This window comes from Rhinolophus sinicus, chromosome 15 (assembly GCF_057876585.1).
Source record: "Rhinolophus sinicus isolate RSI-liver-muscle chromosome 15, RSI-T2T, whole genome shotgun sequence".
Taxonomy (NCBI): domain Eukaryota; kingdom Metazoa; phylum Chordata; class Mammalia; order Chiroptera; family Rhinolophidae; genus Rhinolophus; species Rhinolophus sinicus.
Window position 1 is genome coordinate 39711953 of NC_142515.1, and position 27590 is coordinate 39739542.

The window sequence follows — 27590 nt, forward strand, 5'->3', positions numbered from 1 at the left end:
AGGAGTGCCCATAACTGTTATTTTGATAGTACAGGAATGTAAGATAGTCATTATTCAGTCTCACTGACATGCATATAGCATAGTGGTAATACTATTTTAGAATCAGAAAGACCTCTGACATAGTATTGATTCTTGATAGATATGTTTGTTACCTTAAGCAAATTACTTAACCTTTGTTTAGTTTCAAACTTTCTCATGTAAAATGGATATAATGTTGATCCTGTAGTACTGTTAATTAAGTGAAAAATTAAATATCATTTCTCACAAATCTTAACATAAAATAGATAATAATTATAATAAATAGAATATTATTCTCTACATACATTCTTGAATTGAACAGCTTTTGATTTTTCTTTTTTGCCAATGTTTAGATCTTTGTTTTTTTCATTTGAATTGTGTTTTATTTACTTAGTAAATTCTTCTTATGCACTTCAACTTGAGTGGTCAATGGAAACTATAAATTCTGAATTTTAAAAGGACAGTAAGTTTTATAATCACAGTTACAGTACTCTGTCCTTTGCTTATGTGTATAATTTTCTATTCCATCGGTAATATCCTTGTCAGACTTAATCCTACAAACTGTTTTCAGCTTCTACTTAAAACCCACTGTTTGTTGTGTTTCATGTACCTTGTGACTTTGATACCTGCTTTGGGTAGGCATTTGTATCAATGCACTTCTCTGTTCATGGTTTAACAATTTTTTTCTTTATGATTTTTTTTTCTAAGGATAGGTTTTTACTAGCATATGTGACCTTTGGATTCATTTCTTAGACCCAGATATGACTATAGAGATACTGTAAAATTTTATTAGTGATTATGAAACAAAAGAAAAAAAACTAAAAGAAACAAAGAAACAAACATGAAGCTTGAAAACCATCAGCTTAAACCAATTCATATTCTTGGTAGGGGTTCTAATTCATTCCCCGTGAAGAATAGGAAATTATTACAGTAAAAGTCACATCAAAGAATATGTGACCAGACTCCCTCCAGTGGTAGAATGACTGATGTGTCATAAGTAGTAACACTGGCAACTTGCTTTGTTGCCTAGGTGAGCCAGCAGAACACTGTCTAAGCAAATTTCCAAGTCATATTGTTTATTACTGCTGCTATTTCCCCCTCATTTACGCCCAATCTTGATTTTTCCTGTAACTTGCGTGAGTATAGTTTTCTGATTACTTTTATATTTTATTCTGGGCTTCAGTAATAACAGCAGCTGCAACAATTACTGCAGAAAGCGTAATCCTTCTAATTTCTGGTTTTCCTTCTCTGCCCTTAATAGATGCATAATTTAAGTTTTGCCTTATAGTATTTGCTTCATTCTTGGATTTGTTTTACATTTCTGTTAAATTTCTCTATAAGAATCTTTTTATTGTTTATTAATTATTTAAATTCAGTTTTTACTACCGGAAAGCATTTGCCTCATCTGTTAACTATCTGAAATATTTTATTATTGCTAGTTAGTAGTTAAACTGTCTTGTTGATCTGTCTATATTTTATACATGTAGATTTGAAAGTAAAATTAGTATTTGGGAAAGACCCCTAGCAGTAAAGAGTTGAAGAATCATGACATGAAAACAGGATAAGCAGGATCAGCTTGTTCTCCATATGGAAGGATAGTGAGCGGTCATAGTATCAAAGAAATAAACAGTTACTAAGAATTTGTGATTGAATTTTCAAGCAAAATGGAAAGGATCAGGAATAACTTTTAGAATTTAAGTCTGGGAAATCAGAAGAATCATTGGGGGGAAAAAGGAGAAAGGAAATAATGTTTAGATGCCATGATGACAATTTTTTACATCTCAAATTTTGAGTCTGATTGGACATCCAAATATGTCCTATGCCCTTTTACAAGGGCACTTCCCTCTCTCACAGAGATCACATTCCCAGAACAATGTTGTATACTGCCATCTCACTGTTGTTCACTGTGGATCCCCATTGGAGAACCCAGTTACATACTCTTCTTTTACAAATTAAAGGCAAGATCCTTCACAGCAAAATGGTTATGACTTGCTTTATTGCAATTCTCACTTTAGTGTGGTGGTCTGGAACCAAACCTGCGACCACTCTGAGGTGTATGCTCTGCCTGCATGCAGTGTTCAGTTAGTTGCAGACAAGACTCAGGTGCCTGTGCCTGGCCTTTCAGGTCATGTTAAGTAGAAGGGGCTTACTATGAGTTTTGCGTACTTCTCTAATTATATTTGTGATGAAGTTATTCTATATTTGGGATAGAGTTATACTTTTGCCAGTATAGGTAATGGAAATAATTACCCATAAAACTAAAAATGGATCCCTAGTTAAAATGAGAAATGTTAAAACAATAAAACGAGATATGCCCGTACATAATGTGTTTGTAAATTTTTACTTGAGCATATACTTGCTGACTTGAGTTAGAAAAACAAACAAACATGAAACATGAACAGAGCCCTAACCTTTTTATACATTGTGCCATTTTTTTTTGCCGTGAGATAGCAGGAAAAGTTCTGTTTTGATGTCTACCCCAAAATCACATAATACAGAACAATATAATGTGTGATGTTTGTATTACAGTTTTAAAAATAGTTTAGAAATAATTAAAAAGGAATTTAAATGATAATGTTTGCGGAATCCTTTAATGAACTCTGTATTAAAAAATTAAATCATTGCTCAGAACCAATTTAAACCATTGGTTCTCAAAATTTATCACCTGCAGGGCTTGTTAAAACAGATTGCTGGGCTCCATGCCCAGAGTTTCTGATTCATTAGATCTGAGGCGGAGCCGAAGAATTTGAATTTTCTAGCAAATTTCCAGGTGATGCCGATGTTGGTGATTCATTTGGAGAACCACTGCTCTGGTTCCTTACCAAAGAAGTTCTTAGGTAAGGGAGAGATATTACACATTTGGTTTAATAAATAGTATTCTGGCTCCATTTGAGGAATGAACTGGAATGTTGAGCTCAGGAGTTTAACCACTTATAAGGTAATTATAGATACTAGGATTGTTAAGAGATTAAAATGGGGGGTGGAATTGAACATTTCTGACAAAAAACATTCGTTGACTTTGTCATTAAACTGGAATTGTGAGACAGATAAATTTACTAGCATAGGAGACTGGGTACATTTTGACACCAGTAAATAAAGTGGTAATTGTTGGTTGAAGGGAATGTGAAGTAGTAGTGTTGATAACCAGCTATTACTAAAGTGTTTTGGAAACAAGTTAGGTTTCACGTGTCTGTGACATTAATGAAAATGTCAAGATGACTGTCAGAAATATCTACCTGTGTCTCATAGGGAGCGAGTTTAAGGATAAAGGTGAAAATTTGGTAATCCTTTTGAGGCTGTTTTTCTGCTGCTCCTATTTCTCCTTTATCAAGTGTTCCTCCCTTTCTTTACCTTTTTAGTCAGTCTTCTTTCAGACCCATGTCAAATTGTTGAACTGCTCACTAAAGTGAGTAAATTCAAATGTTGGTGTCTTTTTTTGTGGTATGTAAAACCATTTGAAAATTAATTACTTTTGATATAATAAATTTGACTTGGATGTGGTTATTTGGGGAAGTTAACATGGAAGAAATACAATTGACCTAAGCTCTGAACTTGATAGATTTATCCTGGTTATTTTGACTGGAAAGAGTATTAAGTATATGATTTTCTGTGTTTACTGTGGAAAAACTCTGGTTTAATTTTTCCCTCCTTGGCAACATAGTCTGCAGTACATAAAATAAATGAACTGTTGGAACTCAAGTTAGCAGAAAAATAATGAAACTGTAGCCTAAAGAAAAACTAATCTTCACCAAAGCTATTTCTAGGGCTTACATACTGAACATATATTTCCAAGACTTTCTTTTGACTGTGAACCTACTAATTTTAATGTTTACTAGGGTATCTATTGGAAGCTAGTCTAAATAATGTGTAGTCTTTTTACACTTAATTTTTGTTTTCTGCAGATTCTTTAAGCTTAGATAAACTTTAATCATTATAATTTTATGTAACTTTTTCAAGCTGTGCTAAGTCTGGGTATTTTAGCCTATTTTTGTATATTTTCTTCTGATGCAGGTCAGTATATCCAATATTAATTTCCCTGGGACTTGATATAGCTTTTTTGGTTATTACTTTTAGTGATTTCTTTTTTTTAAAGGAAACCCTAATGACTAACAAGCAGTGAGTGGTTCTCAAATTTGCTGTTTACACTACTTGTTTTGCTAAAATCTTTACTCATTGAAATTCTAATGATAAAATTTACAGTAATAAACTCAAGGTTGAAATAGTGATAAATGTGCCAAATACAATCTGGCCACCTCTACCAGAATTTTATTCTGCACCATGGATTGTAGAAGTATACCTACCACTATATAAATAGTTCTAAGAGCTTCACAAATATTTCTAACAACTTCTTATGGATCAACACTTGATGAACTTTTCCTTGCCCTCATAATAATTTGAAGAATTTTCCCCCAGTTTTTTTGCCTGTAATATTAATACATTACAATTTTAATTTTATGACATTCAAAGACCATTTAGCTTCATTATCATGTACTAATAGTTTAATGAAAATCTTAAATACATTTCTCTGGATACATGCATGATGCTATTTATCATAAATAATGTGCGTGTATTTAGTTATTTTCATTGCATTTTAAAATCTAGATGTGCTGTCCTTTAAGAAAATCTGAAATTTCAAATCTGAACTTACAAAACACATTAATCAGGGAATAAGTATTTTCCCTTCAATAGTGTTCTGTCATTTCTCTAATGTTTTAATTGTTTCCTTAAGAATTTGACAGGCAAAATGGCTATGAAATGTCATACCAACTAAATTTTCTTAAACAATGGTTTCTTAAATTATTTCTGGAATTTTTATGAAGGGAAGTATATATTAGTTATTAGGAAGTCAAAGATTTAACATTTTTAGCTTCTATTTATAGGCCATGTCAAAGGTAGCTAAATTATAATTGTGCTGACAAATTTCGAAAGCACTGCTGAATTTGTATCATTTGCCTATAGTTTTGCAAATCTTGTTGCCCAAAATTTCTTTCTTTTTTTTTAAATTTGAGCACGTAGAACTCTTGTGTAGTGTCAAAAACATCATTTTGAAGTAAAAAAATGATTCCTAAGAAAGCAAAGTGTGATGAATTAAGAAAACAAAAAGGAGAAAAAGGATTTTACCCAGAATAGCTCTTGTTAAACGAAAAAGTAGTTTTGCAAATTTTTGAATAGACTAGAATGATTATACTAACAATATATAGTATTGTTATTTTGGTAGCAGAATTTACTTTGCTTTTAAAATGATTTTAATTCCCTCATATTATCACTATGGGTCTGTGAATGGCTTACTTCCACTTTCCTGTTGTAGTCTACTGCTTTTTAAGGGGAAATTATATACTTTGTTTTCACAATGTAAGGATGTCCAAAAGTGTTGTGTAAAAGCCATGGGTATATTTTGTATGAACCCAAGGGCACATAAGATAATCAGTTGGGGCGAAGAAATAGAACTTCTGTTAGTATTTATTTTGTCTTATCTAAAATAAGAAAAAATAAGTTTCATTAATCTTATCTATATAGTTTAATACTTAGTATTAGGTTGGTGCAAAAGTAATTGCAGTTTAAAAGATTGAAAATAATTGCAAAATCGCTTCTCGGCCTTTTGGATAAGGTCAAGTGAAAATAATTGCAAAAACCGCAATTGCTTTTGCACCAACCTAATATGTCAAACTACCAGGTATACTGTATGTACATGGGGTACCTTTATATAATTAGTGTATGAAATTGAGAAATGACAAATGTTAGTGTTTAGTAAGGCACCTAATGATGCACTTTCTCCATTCTGATGTATCCGTTCTTGTGTGATATCTTTTCTAACTGCGCCCTTAAAACCAAGTATCCAAGTAAACGAACTTAGAGCTGGTCATTTGAGTTGCTGTATTGCAAAATGTTACACCAAGTTTATCAAAATAAAAACACTTATTTATATACTTATTTTAGTAGTAAGGAAAAATAAATTATTTAAAATTGTGTATTTTATCATTTTGAATTTCTATTTTGTCTGTAGTCTATAATGTTCATAATATTTATTTAGTACAGTAGTTCATGTGTATAATTTATAAAGAAACGACTATTTATAAGTACACTCTCAACATTTTTTTATATAGAGGTACAAGGTAAAAAGAGTTTTAAGAATGAATTTTTATAATATTCACTCTTTTTTTTACACTTCTTGCTTTATAGAGCAAGGTATATTTGTAATGAATAAATCCACTCAACATTGAAAGGTGCTATTATGGTAACATGACGTAACTGTACACCCCTTTTCATCAAAAACTTAAATGTGTTTTTTATTGAGGTATAATTGACATAACATTATATTAGTTTCAGTTATAGATTATAATGATTTGATGTTTGTGTGTATTGCAAAATGATCACCACAATAAGTCCAGTTAACATCCATCATCATACATAGTTATAAATTTTTTTTCTTGTGATGAGAACTTTCAAGATTCACTCTCCTAGCTACTTTCAAATGTGTAGTATAGGATTAACTATAGTCACCATGTTTTATATGGCATCACCATGACTTACTCATTTTATAACTGAAATTCGTAACTTTGGACCTCCTTCACCCATTCTGTCCACCCTATAACCACTGCGTCACATAACCATCAATTTGTTCTCTATATCCATGATATTGGGGGGGCAGTGCTTGTTTGGTTGTTTTAGATTTCACATATAAGTGAGATCATATAATATTTATTTTTTTCTGTCTGACTTATTTCACTTACACTTAGTATAATGCCCTCAAGGTCCATCCATATTGACTTTCTTTAGTGGTATGCTTAGATTCCTTTCTCTTTATATTTTGTGTAACTACTATAGGTTTTTGCTTTGTAGCTACCATCAGGTTTACATATAACAACTTGTATTTACAACAGTGTACTTTAAGTTGATGCAACTTAAATTTGAGTACATTATTAACCTTTATAGTTTTACTCTCACCCTCACCTGGTATGATTTTGATGTCACATTTTACATCTTTCTATCTTGTGTATCCTTTAAGTAGTTGTAGTACCCTTTCTTTTCAGCTTAAAGTTTCTTTAATATTTTTTTTTTAAAGCCAGTTCACTGGTGGTAAAAAAAAAAAAAAAAAAAAAAAAAAAAATTCCTTCAGCTTTTATTCACTTGTAGTATTAATTTCAAACTCCCTGGATTAGTGCAAATTTAATTTGGTTCCATTCTCATGTCAGCTGGGGGAACTCAAGGACCAGATTCTCACTTTACATAGATTTCTTTCTCTTATGAGTGTGTATCTTCTGTATGATTTTTTTATTGGCTTTTATCTGAGATTTTTTTTCTTAACATACTAAGTATTGCCGTCCTTGTTAGGGAGTGCCATCTCCAGAACGCGTTAGTCATATATTCATGTTTTCATATTCTTCATTCATGCATTTCTCATTCACTCAACAAATATTTAAATATTTATTAGGGATAGGCACTCAGTCAGGCTCAGTAGGAAAGAGTCTCATAAAGTTATAAAAAACAAAAAAAAACATGAAGTCTATCTTAAAGTTAGACAGCAAGAAGATGCCCCAACTCCTTATGGACATTTTATTCACATTATCCTGATGCCGCAGCTCTCTTTTGCCCCTGCGACATTCTAGGTGGATAACTTTCATTAATGTAAGATTGTGCAAGTGTTGGCCATGGGACCAAACGGGAAGCAGTTGATCCATCTATTTTCCATAGAATTTTCCCCGATTTTTTTCTAATTATAACATTGTACTCTTCTCACCAACCATGAGATTTCTCAATTGCTCACATTATTAATTTGTTTTAACTTTATTCTTAAAGTCCTTAATATAGTTACCTATTTTGTCAGTTTACATGGAGAATATATCTGTGAATTTTACCATGGATTTATCTTCATATCCCCTGCTAAAAGAATGGTGTGATATCCTAATTACCAGTATACTAGAGAATTGCAGAGTTTTAAATAACCTGTGTCCATAGTTCTACTTCAGCTAATTTGTTGTTGTTGTTTTGTTTGTTTTTTTAAGCAAAGGGAGCATTCACACTTAAAGCTTGAATTTTGGAGTGACATTGAAAACAAGGGTTTGAATTAGTATTGACTCATAGACTTTGCCCTGATAATTCTTCTATATTTCACAACTTGAGTTCTTTAATGCCACATTTAAATTTAGCCCTTCTCCAATCACTGGTCACAATGCTGTATTTAAGAATGGATACTGTAAGGAACTCAAGGTCAGGAGTTTATGAAATTAGCATCAACTCATTCTTGGCATTACTATGTCTTAGTACATTGATTCTAGTAATTAAGCTCTTGCTTTGACCTCTCTGATCAAGCCTTTTCTTGTATCTATCTATAGCAACTGAATCCCTGTGTTTTCATCTACAAATGAATCTATGCCTTGTTTTCTTGAACATTATCCTAGTTTCTTCTAGCCTAAGATGCTATTTTTGAATCCTGGGATTTTGCTTTCCATGATTCCTTAAAGGTAGAATTAATTCTACAACTTTCTGTTAGGCCTCCCTGGTTCCACAGTATGATCACCTGTATTCCTTCCTGCCTCCTTCCTTCCTCTTACTCTGTGTCATACTTTGCCTACTGAATGCAGCTTTGGCTGTTTGTAGAATGCTAAATTTCTCTGATAGTCTGTCTGGATTACATCCCCCTTCCTGCTATTTGGAATTTCCCTGATTGGCATCTCCACTTTAAACGTCTGTCAATCTCTGTGTCTGAATACTATCAACAGTATTACTCATCCTTAATCTAACCCAGTCTCTGTTTTTACAGTAGTTACCAAAAATTCTGTGTAAAGATGGGCTAGTTCTGGAAATCCAGTAGACCAGCCATGCCTGATAAATACAACTCCATATTGTGTTTTGGGTTAGAAACATTCAGCAACACTTTTATTTGAGTCAAACTTATATACTGCATAAACCATACAGAAAGTTTTAAAAGCTACTAAGTAACTAAGAGCTGCTCTGGGTTTGTTTTTGTTTATTTTTTTAGTAATTTTCTGAGAACTAAAACCAAAGAGACAAGAAAATTACTTGTAAGCTCATGGTAAGTTATTACATTTTAAGTGACTAACCATAGGTGTGGTTTATCTCCTGTAGTAGTCATATTTTATGACTCTCAAAATTTTGGAAAGCATAACATGATTCATTAACATAAGAGTTAACATTTCAAATAAGTAAAGATGGGCTTCTGTAGAAAAACAATACAGCAAGAGGGTCCTTTTCTCAATGAACCATAGGCTAACACAACAGATATTTTACTTAAAAAATACAGCATGGCTAAATATACCTTACTTAAGAATATCACAAATAGCTCTATTATTTAGTTAAGTGTAAATTTAGCTGCCTTACAGCACAGCATCTGAATAAACCAAAGTATTTCAAGTCAACTGATTTTGTTTATAGTTTGTCTTTAATAAGAGCTGATTCCTTTCTTAAAGTAAAACTTATATTTCTGATTTCATATTTTCCTTTTTCAAAGAAGGGGCTTATATAGTTATTTCCATAATTTAGTAATACCAAACTGTGAATGACGTGTATCCCTAAATAGCTATGGGCCCTGTAGTCTATGGGCCCTTATATAATAAATAAGAATCATCCCAGTGTAACACTTATATGATAGACAATCTGTATATATTCCAAATGGTACAGTAATTCTCTAAATACTGATTTTATCTGCTTATCAAGTTATGCATTATACATAGTAAATTAATGATAAATTATAATTCAGTCAGTGATTCTATTTGATTTCATTAGAAGCCATATTTGTTGTCTGTGTCATTTTTAATGGACAATTTAGTGGTTGCTTATTATCTATATTAAATATTAACTCTCTAACATAAAAAACCCCAACTCTGTGATTTTGACCCTTGTCTCCTAATCCAGCCTTATTTCCTGCCATTTATCTTATCTTTTTCTAACCAAATCATTCGGTTTGCTTTGCCTTTAACATGTCATACTGTCTTTTAAAGTTCTAGAATATTTTTAGAAAAATAATACTTAAAAGAGAGAGCTTTAAATGTTAGGGTAGCCAACTATAGGTATAGTTACCCATGGAAATGAAAAATATAAAAATGATGAGTTGATATGAGCTCATGGTTAGTGATTCATGTTAGGAATCAGTTACTAGAGATGATAGTGAAAATTCTAGTAGTTGCGATCATGGACATGAGTTTCAGCTGCAGAATTTAGAGCAGAAACCCAAAGACTGTAATTTTGGGAGTGCTCACCATTGAATTGTAGGAGAAAAATCACATTGTATAAGTTAGGGTTCTTGGCTGCAAACAGCCAAGAGTACTTTGATTGAAAAATAAGCAAAGAATATATTGGAAGAATTTCAAGTGGCTGTTAATCATTGTTAAAACTAGAAGACCTTGGTTGGGTAGAAAACAAAGGATGTAAACAGCCAAGATTTTGCCACTGGAATGCTAGTCTACTTCAGGTACTGCCATTAGTGCCGTTGCCAGTAAATGCTCTCAGCTATTGACACTGACCCTTCTGCCACTGGAAACTCCTGCCATGACATGAGTCTGGACTCCTAATAAATGATGATATTCCTAATCTATAGGAATAGGATGGATTCTTTAATAAATGGTGTTGGGACAACTAGATGGCCATCTGGATTTTTAAAAAAAGTTAAAATGGGTTTCTATTCTGTACCATAAATTCCATACAGATCAAAGTTTTAAATATTTAGAGAATGAAACCATAAAAGCACAAGGAGAAAACATGAATGAATATTTAATAATATATACTCTTGGATTGCAAGGGCTAGATGCTCAGGGGTGACACAAAACCAATAAATAACAAGAACAATTAATAAAATGTACTACAGTAAAAAAAATTAAAAAAGAAAGATCCCTAAAATTTTAAATGAATAAATTGAACCTCAAAGTATATCCAATTGGTGGTATAATCACACAGAGAGGAAGTATCTCAAGTGACTTGAAAATGTAGAGATTAGACTATACATTTCTAGTGACACATACCCTATAGAAAAAAGCACTGAAAAAACTTTATAAACTATTTATAGAAATCATATTGTTGGTAGTAATGTTAGTATTGTTATTATGAGACTGTTATGTGTGGGTTCTGGGATTTTTAAAAATGAGTTAAATAACTAATATTCTAATTTTATCATCCTGGTCCCCTTGAGAACCAAGCATGGGGGAAAGGAAATATGACTATAAGATGAAGTGGTTCAAATAAAACCCGATAGTACTGAATTTGAATTAGAATTATCGTTAGAACTCATGATGATTTTACTCTTTAAAAACCAAATAATTCCTAGCTCTGTCAAATGAAAACGCCTACAAGATCAACCCACTGGGAATGAACAGCCTTAGTGCCCAGATCATGGTCTTGAAATGCCATTTTCCATGAAAAACAACCAGGGATCCTTAGAGAAATGAGATTCCATATCTGGAAAGGACAGATAACAAGACATGTGTATAGAATATTCTGGAATGAGATATAGAAAAACTGAAAATGTTCCTGGGTAGAGGACTTGAGTGGCGGGGTAACATGGTAGGTAGTATACTTTTTACTGATAACACTTCTTTCCTTTTTTTTGAATATTGTGTATTCTTTGTTTTTAGAATGATAAACTCAGTAAAAAATTATTTTGAGAGATAAATTTTTGCTTATTGTTATAATCTGTGCATGAAAAAGAATTTTATTTGGAGGTTGGGTTGGCAGGATTTACCCATATAATATGATAGCAAAATGTTGTAGTGTTATAGGTGTGTCTTAAAGTATAGTTACTAACTTCTTCATTTAACCTACAAAAGTGAATGTTGCCTTCTAATTGGTTACCACCTGAGTAGTACAGAAAAAATTGGATAATTTATCATGAAGCTTTGAAAATCAAATGATTAATAATTAAAATTTCCTTTGCCAACTCACAAGAGGGTATTTTATAACCATAAAAATACTATACTTCTGAATTTAAGGAATATATTGGTTCTTTTACTTAAGAATTCATGTATTCAATAAATTTTTACTTTTTTGGACACTAGAAATGTTGGTGACAAGATGAATATGATCCCTGTATTCATATATCTTGTGGTCTAAAGGGAAAACAGATTAAAAGACACAAATAAACTAATAGAAATTATATAAGTGCTATGAAGAAAATAAATGAGCTTATGGAGAATATCAGTAGTAGTGAGACAAACTTAGGTAGAATAGTCGCAGAAGTCGTATTTGGGGTAATATTGTCTGAAGGATAGGAAGAGGGGCTTTCAGAGAACTGGAAGTAAAGCATAATAAGAGGAGAAGCAGCCTTCAGGGAGAAAGGAGCTTGGATGTTTGCAAGACTGAAAAAGATCAGTTAACCTATGTTAGTTGTTGAAGTCTGAAATTTCTAGATGGAGCATCTGGGTGCATGATGATGACATTTACTAAAAAGGAGGAATGCTGGATTGTAGCACAGGTTTAGGAAGGAAAATCAAGAGTCCCGTTCCAGATATTTTTAATTTGAGGTGTCGGTGAGACATCCAAGTGGAGATGTTAAATACACTTTAGAGATCTTGAGATAAAATTTGGGAACTATCAACCAAAGAATGATATCACTTATAGGAAGAAGTAAGCAAAGAGGGCTTTCTGTGCTGCCCAATACAGTAGCCATTAGGGTCAAGTGGCTATTTAAATTTAAATGAACTAAAATTACATAAAGTTTAAAATTTAGTTCCTTAGTCACACTAACTACATTTCAAGTGCTCAATAGTCAAATGTGGTTAGTGGCCTATACTAAACTACATATAAAAACATTTCCAGCATTGCAGGAAGTTATTTTGGAGAGCACTGGTGTAGACCCTGAGAAACAGTAACTCTTAGTTATGCAAAGGTATGGAGAATACGAACGAGAAGTCGATGAGCTAAGAGAAAACTTAAGAGCATGTTTTAAGAAGCAGCAAATAGTCATCTGTGTTAAATGTTGTTGAGAGACAAAGTCGGGGGAAAACTGAAAAGTATCCATTGGATTTGCTATCATGGAGTTTATTGGTGACATGACAAGGAATTTTGTGTGGTAGAGGCAGAAACTAGATTTGACTGGGTAAAGAGTGAATAGGAGGTGAAGAAATGGAGATAGCATAATTTGCAGGTATTCAGAGAAGTTTGTTTACGAAGAGAAGCAAAGAAATATATCATTGTCTGAAAGGGTATATATGAGTAAGCACTTTAAAAATTGATATACTATAAATGTATATAGTACATAAGCATACATATGTGTGTCTACCAGACTGTAATGTAAGCTCCTTGAAAATATGAACTCGAGTGTCTCATTAATTCATCTTTGAGTCCTCTTGCACTTATTCAATAAATGACTGTTGAAGATGTCAGTTAGCCTTCTAACTGGATTTGAGAAGAGTTTATTTTTTTCATTAATATTTATTTTGCTATTCTTAGAGTGGGAGTCTAACCCTCAAAATTTATATAGTTACCTATTGAAAACTGGTTTTGCCTTTTCATAACCTCAAGGTGACAAGTGATATATACTAGCTTACCTTTTGCAAACATACATTATCTCCAATAATTATTTTGCAACCAAGATACCTTTTTAGTCTTCAAGTATAAAGGGAATTGGAAGCGATGGGGGAAAACGTTTTATTCTTATTTAGGAAAATAAATTTTTGTGCTGATCAATTCTATAACAATGCTCTGAATACAAACAGAGTCTCAGTTTTAAAACACTTTATGATTCAGTAGCGTCTCTAGTGTTTGCAAGTGTACTTGCTGGTGAAAACTGTCACAAAATGAAATGAGTTGTCAATAACATATTAGGTATGTTTTGAAATTCCAATTTTTGAATTTCTAATGGAGAGAAAAATGTATATCTTTTTTCCTAATTTTTCTCTACACCATACAATTGTGGTATTTGTATTTCAAAGAAATGTTTGCTCATAAAATCTTTTAACTGTTTCTATGCATACTATTATCTGTGATGTTACTGTGAATGTATTTTGCATTTTTAAATTATTTTACATAAAGTTGTGCATCACAATGAAGGGGCAGATGTAGAGAAAATATCTAAAATATGGTACATAATAAATTATATCTTATAAATCATTCAATGTTAAAAATAAAACTTAGATAACTTTAATGTATTTATGATGTAAATACAAAATGTAAGGAAAATAAATGTATATCACTTGCTAGTAAATAGATGTAATAGCATTCAATCATTCTTACCTGCATTTGAGAAACCATTCTTTTTAAGGATGCAGACCAGAAAAAACAGAGAGATTCAGGTATTGTGTCAGCATAAAACTTTCTGACCGTGGATTTAAGATTAAACATTTATTTTTTTTCCCTAAAATAATAACACTTAGCTTTTAGAAGCTAAGTGTTAGCTTCTAGCTGACCACAGAAAGAATAATTTTCTAATAGTATAAATTTCATTGAAATCAGACTCAAAGATGCCACTGCTAGTTCTCTGAGTCATCCTGTCTCCAAACTAAGGATTTTTGCTTAACTAACTGTCTTTGTTTTAGAACGTGTGGGCCTGCATATATATATTTATTATAGGCAGGGATGGATCCAGATTTTGTGGTCTGAAGTTTATACATTTTGGGATATCGTATTAGAGAGAAAAACAACACAAAATTTAGGGTACAAAATCAAGTACTAGAAACAAGTACAAGTGAAGGGCACTTGAAGCTTAAACTTAGTTCCCTAAGCTTAATTTCCTAAGTAATTTCCCCTTTCCTGATGTAGTAAGCTTCATTCTCCCCACTTTTAGTGTAAATCACTTACGTACAAATAATTTAAGTAATATCTCCAAGATCAGACAACTTCAAATGGTAAAGATATCAAAGTCTTGTCTGATTTCAAAGCCCATGTAATACAGACATACGATAAAATAGAAGAACCTGTGGATTATACAGTACTGGCCAACAAAGTACTATAAGAGTTCCGAGAGAAGCTTCCTGTAGACCCTGGAGTCATCAGGATAGGCTTTCAGAGATGTGACTTGAGATCAACGTTGAAAGAATGCAGTTTTTGAGGAACCTCTATACTGTTTCCCATAATGGTGGTACCAATTTTCATTCCCACCAACAATGTGTAAGGCTTCCCTTTTCTCCATATCCTTCCCAATGGTTATCTTTTTTCCTTTTTGATAATAGCCATCTTAACAGGTGTAAAATGATATCTCATTACGGTTTTGATTTGCCTTTCCCTGATGATTTGTAATGTTGAGCACCTTTTCATATACCTGCTTATCTGTTGGCCATTTGTATGTCTTCTTTGGGAAAATGTCTTTTCAGGTCTTTGCCCATTTTTAGTGGAATTTTTTTTTCTGTTGAGTTGTAGGCGTTCCTTATACATTTTGAGTATTAATCTTTTATCAGACATATTGTTTACAAATATTTTCTTCCAATCTATAAGTTGCCATTTTATTTTGTTGATGGTTTCACACAAAAGTTCAAATCTCTGAAATCCATGAGAATTATAAATTAATTACATTCAGAGTCTTTCAAATATTAGCTCTTTGGACTTCAGAGTTTGAGGTTCCAGGGTGGTCATATTCCTCTGCTTTGATCACATAGATTGCCTTTACAGGAAAGGTTTAGATGGAAAGGTTTTCATTAATATTCAAGTGCCAAAGTTCCCTGTAAAACCATTTTCATAATATTGTGACAGTTGAATTTTTGTGTCCTCCATTTGTAACTCCTGACCTCTGGAGTAATGAGAAGCTACGAAAAGCATTGGTAACAGGAGGTTTCAGTAGTCTTGCAACTGGTTCGATAAATGAAGTTTCATCATTGGTGAAGAATAAAATAGTGCCTCATAAAGCTTTCTTGAAAAATGAATTGGAATTCCCGTAGTAAAGAAGTACTATCACATGGATTTAAAACAAGCCCAGGACTCTTTTTTTTTTTTTTTCTCTGTGGGAGCCACCCAGTTGAGAGGAGCATGGCTATCTCCTCTCCCTGCCATGGTGTGTGCTCGTCCACTGTTATCGGTGTCCTTCAAAAAATGGGAATCATCTGGCAAAAATGCCACTTTTCCTGCGGTGTTCAGGCTCCCACTTGACCGCATACTGTGAACTTTGTTCATACTAACTTGCACAAAAAAAGTGATATAAAAAAGTGATATAAAAAACATCATTTTAATTAACTGTTTAGTTTATTTTCCAAAGGATATATACACTGACATTAAACAGTTGACTTCAGCTTTTTAACTTAACTGATTGAATTGATTAGATATTTTATATTATAGACCGATGAAACTCCACACTGTAGACTCACTAGATTCCAATAGTACCTCCCCAAATGTATTGATCAAAAATATATCCAGACATTGCCAAATATTCCCTGTGTAGGGGCTGAGGGATCAAAATCAGTAAAAGTGTAGACTAACATACATTTTTACTAGAAAATCATTCGATTTAATTCTAGAATTTAGGAATTAATGAATTAAGTGAAAGTGTCAGAGAAACAGTACCATGTGAAATTTTAAAATTTCAGTTTGAATTATCATTAAGCTGTCCAATTAAATTGCCAATATATTAAGGTCTATTATCATCTTTTAGGCTTTATACAATGTCCAAATTGTGAATTTAATTGATCTGACCACTGGCATCTTTTCCCACACTTCTTTGATTACACATATAGCACACAATATTCAAAATAAAAACCCAATAAGAAACTAAACTGGGAGAGAGAACACAATGTAATGAAAAATCCATGGACTTGGAAAGAAAAAAGACATGGACGTGCATGTGTTTCTTTTAATTACCCACTGTTTAACTCTAGCCACATTATTTAGTTTCCCTGAGTCTTAGTTTATTTATTTATAAAGAAGGGTAATTAAACTATATCAAATTGTTTTCAAATACCAGTCCTTGGAACTAGTACCAAGCCATAGAGAAGCTTTCATCAGTTTTCTATTAAATGAGATAAATACTCATATACAAAATTTAGTGAGTTCTTCTTAAAGTTAAATTTATTCAATTTTATTTTTTATTCAATTATAAGACTGTCTTTTTTGAGATTAAGTACTTCTACATTTGATGTTAAAATGTAATTTATAATTGTGATTGTAATAAGATATGCAAATATTAGTTTAGTTATGGAAAATTATAGTTTTATATTTACTCTTACTTCACAAAACAAAAACAGTCCTTGGTTTTGTTTGAAATTTTGCTGGTCTGTTGCATGAGAAGATCTAAGAACTATTGACTAAATCTTGATCTATTGACCTGAACTATTGACCTGATCAGAAAGAGTAGTTTGTATAATTCTAATAAATATAAATAGTAGCTCTAAAAATAATAGCTCTACTATTTACTTTTATCTGATAATATTATAATAAACTGCATAAGAGTAATCTGGTCATTGCTGCCAGAAAGAGTTCAAGTGAAAAAAAAAAAAGTTTGATGAAAACTTAATACTTTTAAAATGGATTAAAGAATCTCAAGTAAAATGGTAATTTTGAGCATAAATATCAAACTAGTTCCTTTTACAAGATCATGGACAAAATGAATAAGAAAAAATGAAAATAGAGGGAAATTGTCCTTAACAACAAAATTTATGGCAGACATTTTTAGGTCTGCTATAGGATAGATCTTTTTACTTGCTATAAGAGGATGCTATCAAAATTTTCCTTTGAAATCTTAATCTGAACTAAACAGTTAATTAAACTGATGTTTTTTATATCACTGAATTTAGTCATTATTTTTATCATTTTTGCTACACATTACTTAGTGGTATCTCTACACGTTTTACAGATTTAATATAACTAAAATTTTGATTTCCAACTTTCAGAATTAGTTTATTTTTGTAAAAAATTAAGATATGTTGGATCTAAAATCTAGAGTACACCATCAGAAATTCAAAAGTGAAAATTACCTGTTTCTTCATTTAATATATGGAATGTTTTAATGGATACTTATTTCACCCTTGATACTAAAGAAATATATCTTCTAGTAGTATAAAAAATGGAATTTATAACTTTCAAATTTCTAGAGAAAAGAGATTTCAAAGAAAATAGAGCCCATATAGTGAAAGAACCAAATGAACAGCAAAGAAGAAAAAAACATACAAAATATAAGATCTCATAGGCATGAAGAATCATACATGTGAATTAAATACTTCTATTAAAAGACAAATTTTCTCAAATTGAGTGAAAATACAAAAGATACAGCTAAAACAAAGTTACCCAAAAAAGATTTAAAGCAAAAAATAAAATGCAGGAATAAACAAAGGTATTCCACACACACACACAAATTGAAATAAAGCAGAATACAAATTATTTCAAATTTTAGTTAATATTTTACACTTATTAATAAAATGATCATTTTTAATTGAAAACTATAATCCCCAATAAGATATAGCAAACATACACACACACATATGTACATGCACACACACATACTGTCACATAAAGATCTAGATGGCAAAAAGTTTTAGACACATAAGGAGAAATTAGCTGAAACAATGGTAGAAGGGAACTTCGAGTAGGTGAACAAAATAAGGATCTGAATATTTTTCCTTTTATGAATCATACTTAGTTCCCAAAGACTTTATGTGTTTTTCTCCTAAATGCTTTTTTTTATGTTTATGTTTTATATCAATTTTAGCAAATTTTTGTGTAAGGTGTGAAGTGTAGGTCGTCTCATTTTTTTGCTTTCTTTAAGATAAAACAATTTTTCCCATCAACACATATATTTTTTAAATAGCAATAAATGGAATTGATAAGGGTGAAAAAGTAGGCACTCTAAAATGTGTAGCTGGGATTACAAATTGATGAAAACACATGTGATTCAATATTTGCACTTCTTGGGATTTATCCAAATAGTCATAGATGTGAACAAAATTCACATAGAATAATGGTGACTGAAGTATTACTCAGGAAAAGACTGGAAACAATTGACATGTCCACTATTAAGATGACTGATTAATAGAATAGAATACATCAAGATTAGAATTATATATAGTCATGGAATAATTTTCACAATGTATTAAGGAAAAAACACTTAATACATTACAAAAGGTTACAAAACATATAGGTTACAAAACACTATGCACATATGTGAATAGTATAGATATTACAAATGATTTTTATTCTCTTCGTATTTTTTCTTTAAAGTTCTAACAATATTCAGTGTTACCACTAAGATTATTTTGATTTTGAGAGTTTATTGTAAATAAAGCAGAGAACAGTTTCAGGTTTTGTTGTGGTTACTATTTTGAATTTTATTACTGTTTTAATTAGTTTTTCTTTCATGAAGAAAAACTAATTTCTTTCATACTTTAAAAGTGTTGCAGCATTTTAAAGTTTTTATGAAGAGGAAAGTACTTTTGTACCAGCTGGCTATATTTCTTACTTTGTAATGAAAATTATTAAAATGTATATTTATTTAAACACACACATATATATATATATATATATATATACACACACACACACACACACACACACACACACACACATATGTAATTTTAATTATAAAACCAACCCTCTTATCTGTACTGTGGTAGTAGATTTTTTAATCATTAAACTTTAGGAAGGAAAATAGACATGAGAAAATTGATCCTGGCTGTTGTTTTTAAGTGAGGTGAATCTAACACCTGCAATTTTTTTCCTTAGAAGAACAGCTGAAGACTTATTATTAAAAGTAACTACCTTTATTAACTTTTTAAAACACTCTTTCTCTTACTTTATTCAAAACTAAGTCATTTACCCTTTTGAGACCTGTAACTAAGATTTTAGATTGGCTTCTATTATAGCACTCTAGGGACGATAATACGAGGAAGAAAAAATTATTCACTTCACAACAAAACTGGTGACGCTAAGGAACAGTGGTGCAAAGAATATGCTGAAAACAAAGAGGTCCTCAATACATAGAAACATGCTGTATTGCGGTTTTTGCCAGAGTTTATTATGTAGGTGACACTTTTAATCTTTATTCAAGATAAAACTGCTTTTTTTGATTAATCAAACTGGAGAGTATACTTCATGAAATAATCTTGATAACCAAGTAACTTTTTTCTCTGGTATATCTTTCAAAAAGATAAATTTAAAGAACACATTTCAGGTTCTAAGGAACTTAGCTAAGGACTTTGATAATCAAACAATTTAAAATCTATACAAAGCTATTAAAAGAAAAGTATTATATCAGTATGTGTGTATTGTGTATTTACACAGATGAATATACATACATATATATGTATATATGTATTTATATACGTGTGTGTGTGTGTGTGTGTGTGTGTGTGTGTATTTAGTTTTGGGAATTCTATTCTGGAACATGGCCCAAAACTAAAGGAGTAAGATTGAATGGGTAGTGTTAGTTTAGAATAGCTTTTCTAATTCTTGAGGTGGGGGGGGGGGGGGGACATGCAAATTTTAAGAATCTCTATTTCTTATAAAATGGATAATTTATAAAATATATTGAACGTATTTTACTAACATATAGAAATTCATAGTGCTGCAACACTAGTTATTATATGCATAGATCAAAGCATTTGATACTGAAAGTAGATGTGAAATGGGGTTATTATTTGGTACACAAAAAAGTTTTAGTCTAGATCCTTTCAAGTTCCTTTAGATACAGAGCTTGTATGTATGTACTTCTCAAGGATCTTCTTAAATATGTGGAATTATACTGGATGCTTAAATACTGCTTTTTCTTTAAAATCTGCTGTCTTGGTATGTTTGAAGAGCACATTTGAGCTGTGAGTCTGAGGATGCATTTTAATGAAATTTTATCTTGAGTATTGTACCTGTTGAACTCCCTAAATCAACCTAAGTGTTTTTCCTTAGAAATAATTTCTTAACTTTGTTGACATATTTGTAGTCTTTTTTTAAGCATTCTCACTATGTATTTTCATCCTATACCATGTGCTGAATTAAGCAAAATGCACTGTTTCCTAATACTTTTTCTATGGCCTTCATTTAGAATGCCATGTCCTCAACTTTTCCAGTATTGTCTTCACCTGTTGAAATTCTGCTTCTCACAGCATTATAATTATAGTTAGCAATACTGTATCATATACTTCAAAGTTGTTAAGAAACCAGATATTACATGTTCTCACCACAAAAAGGAAATGATAATTATAGGATATGATGGAAGTATTAGCATAACTGTATGGTGATAATCATATTGCAATATAGAAATATGTACAGAGGGTGCCAAAAAATATATACACATTTTAAGAAAGGAAAACTGTATTAAAATTGTAATACTCAATATGTACTGATAACAAAAGATGAATACAAGTCACGTTTGACTTCTGCAATTACAAGAGGTGCTCAAAGTGGTTACCATCAGCATCCAGACACTTGATTACGGCGAACTACTGCTTGAGCCACGTTGACCAAAGTGTCCACTTGTATACATATTTTTGACACCCCCAGTATATTAATATACATGTATCAAATTAACCCAATTGTACACATTAAACTTATGCAATGTTATATGTCAATTATATCTTAAACAAATTTTTACTTCTACAGGAAGAGTGTCACGTGTTTTGTGAAGCATTTTCAGTTAAGTTATGTAATAACTTTTATTTCAGCATTTTCCACATTCTTCTCCATTTTATATCCTTGGGGCAGTAGCTAATTCACACATCATTGCACCTCTTTTATTGCATCCATTTGATATTTAAATAACTGGTACTTAGTAAAAGTCATAATAACTGACAAATAAATATGACGGGACACATGACTAAGTAGCAGTGATAATGATAAGTATCTCTAAGTAGCTTTACAAATCTGAATGATTCATCAAGGTCAATGTGAGAAACCACTCAGTGCAACCACCTGATAAACGTATAGCAACATTCATCCAAGATAGAGATTTTATTTTAAAATCTTCCAAGAAGACAGATATCACATTCTGATTTTTAGTGACCTTATGAAAGTTTCCTTGAGTTAATATACAGATCCCAACAGGTTGTTTTCAGGAAGTTTTACTAAAGTTAAAAATACAAAAAGTGCTTTCTGACAGTGATTAAATTTAGCAAAGGGTAAATAGTGTTTGAAATGAATAAATCTGATTTCTATGTAGCTAAGGTTATGACAGCCACCAAAATCGGAATCTCCCAATCCAGAAATTTTGTAGAAATTATCAAGAAAAAAAAAATACTGTGATCTAAATCCCACATTTTCAATGTAACTTTAAGAATGAGAATATAGAACATCTGCTTACCTCTAAGTTTACATACCTCACAAAGTGATTGTCGTGCGGGAGACCCTGCTCGCTGTGCCATTTGTCGTGCGGGGCGGCCTGCGGGTTCTCTGCTCCCTCTCCCCACACAAGAACGCAGGATATGGTGAGGCCAAAAAGGAACACCCACGGAGCCGTAGGTAGGGGAGTCATACCACTATGGTATCACTGGAGGCTGGGTTCACCGGACGTGGGACCTGCTGCCTGTTTTTCTGCCAACCGACCCATGACTCTCCTCCACTCTCCTCGACTCTGCTCATCTACTCTCCTTGGCTCTCCTTGGCCTCCTCCGTAGCCGCAGCAGTTATATTAGCGGCCAATTGGCTAACTGGCTACAGCTGACGGCCAATCAGCCACAGCTGACGGCCATCTACTATCCCAGCCAGCACCCTTCCACGTGAGGCTGAGAGCCTGTAAACTACTTTCTGGGGCTCTGTCCCCACAGTGATCACCCCAATAAGTCTATTATTCAGCTGACACTATACGTAGTTATTATAATATTGACTATATTCTCTATGCTGTACTTTAAATCCCTGTGTCGATTTTTTTTCAATTACAGTTTGCAGTTGGTATTATTTTATATTATTTTTTATTAGTTTCAGGTATACAGCATTAGTTGTTAGACATTGAAGTGATCCCCTGATAAGTCTAGTGCCCACCTGACACCATACATAGTTATTACCATATTATTGACTGTATTTTTCATGCTGTACCTTACATCCCTGTGACTGTTTTGTAACTACCAATTTGTGTTTCTTAATCCCATCACCTTTCTTACCCAGCCCCCCAAACACCTCCCATCTGTTCTCTGACTGTATGGGACTTTCTGTTTTGTTTGCTCGTTAATTTTGTTCTTTATATTCCATATATAAGTGAGATCAAAGTAATCTTGAAAAAAGTTCAAAACTGGAGGACTCAAACTTCTCAATTTTGAAACATACTACAATGCTACTACAGTAATCAAGACAGCGTGGTAATGGATTATGACTTGAGATGTAGATCATTGGAATAGAATTGAGAGTTTAGAAATAAGCCTTATGTTTATGGCCAATTGATTTTGACAAGGGTGCCAAAGCAATTAAATGAGGAAAGAAAAGTCTTTTTAATAAATGATGCGAGGACAACTGCATATCCACATGAAAAAGAATGAAGCTGGACCCCTGCTTCACACCAAATATAAAAATTAAGAATAGATAAAAAAAAAAAAAACCTAAATGTAAGAGTTAAAACTATAATGCTCTTAGAAAATTTAGGTGTAAATCTTTGTGACCTTGGATTAAGCAGTGGTCTCTTATATATGACACCAAAAGTACAAACAACAAAATTAGACAGTTTATAATAAGTGTGGGTAAGGATATGGTGAAATTAGACTGTTGTACACTGCTGGTAGGAATCAGTGCAACCACTTTGGAAAGCAGTCTAGTAGTTCCTCAGCAAATGAAACATAGAGTGACCATATGAATCAGCAATTCCATTTCTCCTTATACACCCAAGAACTTGCACATGAACGTTCATAGCAGCATCACTTATAATAGTTGAGAAGTAGAAACAGATCAAATATCCATCAACTGATAAGTCGATAAAAGCTAGTGTATCCATACAATGGTATATAATTCATCAATAAAAATAAGTACTTGCATTACATGAATGAACCTTGAAAATATTACGTTTAGTGAAAGAAGCCAGGACAGTATGAGTTGTATGATCCATTTATATGAAGTGTCCAAATAGACGAATGTGAGAGACAGAAAAGAGATTAGTGGTTGCCTAGGGCTGAGGAGAAGGGATGAGTAGGGGTTGGGGTTGAAGAGTAATAGCTACAGTGTGGGGTTTCTTTTGGGGGTAAAAATATGTTCTATGATTGTGGGGATGGATGCACAACTCTGTGAATCTACTACAATAGCCATTTAATTGTACACTTTAAATGAGTGTATGGTTTGTGAATTATATTTCAATAAAGCTGTTTTTAAAATCTGATTATTCTTTTGAAAGGGGATTTAAGTTTAGTGAGAGACAAGCCATACATATCCAATATATTTGTATAATTTGGCAGTGTTTTCAGCTCACGTTTCAATAATTGCTGTTCTTAGAAAAGTACTTTTGAAATGCTCTGAAAAGAAATTTTCATATTTTGAACAGATAAAAGTACCATTTATTCTTCATTCAGTATTTCCATTCAGCAGTAGAGCCACAGATATTAGAATCATTTGGCATGCAAAGTAGAGAAATGTAGCTAGAATTACCCTTAAGATGAAGTCTTACTAAGAAAGAAAGGCTGCAAATTCAAAATGGATCAAAGACTTAAGCATAAGACCTGACACAATAAACTGCATAGAAGAAAACATAGGTACTAAACTTATGGACCTTGGGTTCAAAGAGCATTTTATGAATTTGACTCCAAAGGCAATGGAAGTAAAAGCTAAAATAAACAAATGGGACTATATGAAACTTAAAAAGCTTCTGCACAGCAAAACAAACCATCAACAAAATAAAGAGGCCACCAACTGAATGGGAGAAGATTTTTGCAAACAGTGCCTCCGATAAGGGGCTAATATCCAGAATATACAAGGAACTCATGCAACTCAACAACAAAAAAACAAACAACCCAATTGAAAAATGGGCAGAGGTCTTGAAGAGACATTTCTCCAAAGAGGATACACAAATGGCAAATAGACATATGAAAAAATGCTCAACATCACTAATCATCAGAGAAATGCAAATCAAAACCACAATGAGATATCACCTCACCCCAGTCAGAATGGCTATCATCAACAAGACAAATAGTAACAAGTGTTGGAGAGGCTGTGGAGAAAAAGGAACCCTCATACACTGTTGGTTGGAATGCAGACTGGTGCAGCCGTTATGGAAGGCAGTGTGGAGGTTCCTCAAAAAATTACGAATAGAATTGCCATATGACCCAGCAATCCCTCTCCTGGGTATCTACCCAAAAAAATCTGAAAACATTTAGAGATAAAGACACGTGTGCTCCATTGTTCATTGCAACTTTGTTTACGGTGGCCAAGACATGGAAACAACCAAAATGTCCTTCGATAGATGAATGGATAAAGAAGTTGTGGTATATATACACAATGGAATACTATTCGGTGGTAAGAAAAGATGATATAGGAACATTTGTGACAACATGGATGGATCTTGAGAGTGTAATGCTGAGCGAAATAAGTCAGACAGAAAAAGCAGAGAACCATGTGATTTCACTGATATGTGGTATATAAACCAAAAGCAACAAAAGAACAAGACAGACAAATGAGAAACAGAAACTCATAGACACAGACAATAGTTTAGTGGTTACCAGAGGGTAAGGGGGGTGGGGGGTGGGGGGTGGGAGATAAAGGTAAGGGGGATCAAATATATGGTGATGGAAGGAGAACTGACTCTGGGTGGTGAACACACAATGGGATTTATAGATAATGTAATACAGAATTGTACACCTGAAATCTATGTAATTTCACTAACAATTGTCACCCCAATAAATTTAATAAAAAAATAAAGAAAGGGAGACTGCATTTGGAAGTATATTTGATTGTACATTGATGTTGGATCCCTCTCTCACCAATTTTATAGACAGCATCATTGTCTTCTGTCACTTATCTCCAAATGTCAGTTAAATATTGATGATCAGAGTGTGAGGAGGAAGGATGTTACACGTAATTAAGGACGAATTTAAGCAAAATTCTTTACCTGTTCTACCCAAGTAAGAAAGCTGCATAGAGGATAATCTAGTGGCTTTGTTAAGAACTGGGACTATGATAAAGAACTTGAAAATGAAGGTTCTTAATATAACAAATTCTTTATCGGTTAGAGCTTTATATTCTGAATGGAAAAATGATTTTAGCAAAAGTTTCCACATGTCAATAATTTTTCCCCTCAAGTTTTAATAAAAAGAAAAAAATGTAGAAAACAAAGTATTGTATTCTAGGAAATAAATTAGTTTTAACTTTAAGGTTGACTAAGATAATAGTGAAAATTTAAATGGCAAAATACAGTATTTTATGTAGTGTTACTATACTGAAATTTTCATTAAATTGGATCCAATACAAAATAGCTTAATTTTTCTCAATGATCTTAAATTATTTTTTTCACTCAGTTGTGAAATTATATGGAAAGTCATAATGCAGATCAGTTCTACAGAAATTTCTACCATTAGAGTCGAGAAATATATTTCATTAGTGTTGTATTTTAAACATAACTGTAACCAGAATAGGTAAAAATGTGAGCTTTTCTAAACAAAACAAAAATTACTATTGTTTGTGTATGTATTGCCTTTCCCTTCCCCAAGACCATTAAAAGCATTCCACTTGGTATCTTCCCTTCCCTTGACTTTTGAAAGACTTTAAGCCAGAAGCAATTTGGGGATTCAATGAGGCTAGGTGGGAAGGAAAGAAAAAGATGGGGGGTAATTTTTCTGGGAGTTTTATTGGAGAGAGAATCTGGAGAAACAGGTGTGTGAGGGAAGTACATAGAAGAACGAAGGATTTTTAAAAGTATTATTCTAAAAATGATAATAACGAACTTAAGTTATTTTGAAATTAATTTTCAATTGCCATTGGGTTCTGGCTACAACAAAGATTAAGATAAGACAATATGGGTCAAAGATTTAATAATACTGGGAATAATTAAAAGTTTTATATCAATAATTGGGATGGGGGTGTGTGGGCAATGACTACAATCTAATCTAAAAGTGGAAAGTGACATTCATTGTTTTTAATTTTTTTCTGATGAAAACTTGCTATTTTATCCTGTTACTAAACAAGTTATGTAGCTGATTTATAATCTACCACTTTTTATCATTTAAGTAACAATTTTATTTTTTTTCCTCTTCTGGGGCACTGAATTTTATCTTGGCTTGGGGGAAGGGAACATAGGAAGAAGTGGAGTAAAATTTGATCCAGAATGTCTTTCCCATAAACTTGGCTAGACCATATATATATATATATATATATATATATATATATATATATATATATATATATTCATCCATCATACTCTTAGCCAAAGTGATAGAATTTTCCCTAAGTGGAAAAGTACAACACAATCTTTAAAGTAACCAGATTTCAGATAAGTTCTTCAAAATTTTAATACCAATCAACATAGCAATCATTTTTTTCTCTTTTAGCGTTATCTATTGGCTTAGCACTCAAAATTAAATTTATCAAGATAGGACAGGTAAAAAGATTCCTAGAGTAATCCTTGACATAGTAACTTGTAAGAGAATGGTCTTCAGTATTATTTGTATATGTGATATAACCATTATATGCTGTTTCTTTATACAAATTTCAAAAAGGGGAAAGGAGGAGCAATTTTTACAGACTGTCTCTAATACCTCATAGATCTTTTTAAAGAACCATTTCCTTTATTTGACTGGACTCTTCATTATCAACATTTC

General features: G+C 32.3%; 1 protein-coding gene across 3 annotated transcripts in view; it reads left to right on the plus strand.

Annotated features, from left to right (window-relative positions):
- The window catches only part of PHYHIPL (phytanoyl-CoA 2-hydroxylase interacting protein like), a 128093-nt gene that overhangs the window by 84180 nt on the left and 16323 nt on the right, over positions 1 to 27590 (plus strand). The gene's annotated exons all lie outside the window — the stretch shown is intronic.